The following is a 1,955-nucleotide window of genomic DNA, read 5'->3' on the forward strand; positions in this document are numbered from 1 at the left end:
TCCTTCGTTTTTGGAAAAAATTGTCCTTGTTGGAGACCCCATCTCCTGTGAAACTGTGTTGGGAAAACCAATTGGAGAAAGGGGGTTGGGCAGCTAAATTTGATGAGCTAGTGTCCCGTTAAGATCTCACTCGAAATAATCTTAAGAACTTTAACCATGCTGAACTGCGCAATAGGATCTTCGATTATGATGCGCAGCAAGACAGGGCTTTGATAGCCACTGCACCCTTTTCCTTATGGTTCCCATACATTAAACCTAACCACGCTTGGGCTCCCTATCTTGATATTTTGACACGTGCACCTCTCCGCAGGGCCTTCACGGAATTAAGATTCCAAACCATGCCGACTGCATTTTTACAAGGCAGGTATGATGGCATACCACATGCAGAATGCCACTGTATCAATGGCTGCACGGTCCCCGAAGATCTAGTCCATGACATGTTTTCCTGCCCTTTATACCAGTCTCCGAGAGAGAAATTTATAGTCCCTCTCATAGATACGGTCAAAGGGATTCCCATCGCCCAATTGGTAATTAGTTTATTGTCGGCCCCACATAAGCAAATCATAATTGCAGTTGCCAATTTTGCATTGGCTGCTAAAAAGATTAGAGCTGCATTTGTTAAAACTATCTGAGATGTACAGAATTCTTCCCTCATGCTGCAACTTTACTCTGTATAGATGTTTTTAACCTTGTTGTGTTGTTTTATTTTTATCTGTTTATGTTGCAACGGCTTTTTGGCTATATGCAATAAATATACTTTACTATTGTTACAAATTTACATAACAGGATCCACTCGGTCAAACCTCCTTGCAAGCACCTTGTCTAGGTCATCAGGCCACATCAACTGAAACCGTTCCCAAGAAGTTGCAGCAGACGTTGCACTGGACACCTCATTGGGGACTACAGTAGATGTGGAGGGGCATCAAGACTGCTACGGGGGAGACACCTTGATCATGAAGGAGGTTTTCCTAGGGTGAGGCTCATCCATTGCACTGCGGGTGTGCTGACCCCTGCGATTTCCCCAAATGCGGGAAACTCGACTGCATAATTTGTGATAGTGGGGGACTGCGTTCGCGCTTTCCCCTGTAAAAATAAATAAATAAATAAATAAATAAATAAATAAAGACTGCTACGGAGGTGAGAAGCTTTATCCTCAAAGTGCCTTGCAAACAATTCACAGTGGGCCTCCTGTTGTTAAGTCACCGTGCTCGCTCCTGATCTCTCTCTCTCCTCCTTGGCCGCGCCTGCCACTTCCCAGCGGCGGTGCCTATGGTGGGGGAGGCAGCTCGTGGTGTCACCCCATCTCGTGGTGTCACCCGGTGCGGCCCACACCTGCCGCACCGTCCGAGCAACACCGCTGCTCTGTTCCAACTATGAGGCACCTCCATCTCCAAGCTTAAGGCCCTGAAATTCATCATCAGGACCACAGATGTTCCGAGGGATGCTTTGATCCTGCCCCAACACAGCTAGCCCGGCTCAGGGGAAGAGGCAGATGGGACGGGGCAGAGCTGCAGCCTCTGATCTAGAGGATCTGTTGGGCGGGGGCACTTCAGGTGGGTCCTCCCCCCCTCCCCTCCCCTCCCACAATTGCACACCTTTGTCTCCAGGCTCCCCCCGCACAGCCCTGCTCGCCAACATCACTGCACACAAAGAGGGGCTCCGCGCTTCCAGCCTGCATTTCTCGCAGAGAGGTGGGGCAGGAAAAGGCAGTTCCTAGCTTGCGCTCTTTTCTTCGGTTCTGTTGTTGTTGGTTAACCCTTAACGTGGCTGACGCTCTGCGGCTGCTTCGCACCAAGAGCGATGGGAGGTGGTCGGTCCCTGCTTGCACGGCATTCTCCGGAAGCTCCCAGCAGAGAGAGGCTTCTTAGCGGGTGCAACTGGGGGAGTTATCAGGCTCTGTGCAGTCGGCCAGCAGCTGGCTCTGGGAAGGCCGCTCTTCCGATGGGCTGAACGGA

General features: G+C 50.5%; 1 non-coding gene across 1 annotated transcript; it reads left to right on the plus strand.

Annotated features, from left to right (window-relative positions):
* The first annotated feature begins 925 nt into the window (after positions 1–925).
* LOC133382618 (U1 spliceosomal RNA) lies at positions 926–1,086 on the plus strand. Its single transcript, XR_009762015.1, has one exon. It is a non-coding gene; the product is annotated as a U1 spliceosomal RNA (small nuclear RNA).
* The last annotated feature ends 869 nt before the right edge of the window (positions 1,087–1,955 follow it).

Source organism: Rhineura floridana, chromosome 3, assembly GCF_030035675.1.
Source record: "Rhineura floridana isolate rRhiFlo1 chromosome 3, rRhiFlo1.hap2, whole genome shotgun sequence".
NCBI classification, from domain to species: domain Eukaryota; kingdom Metazoa; phylum Chordata; class Lepidosauria; order Squamata; family Rhineuridae; genus Rhineura; species Rhineura floridana.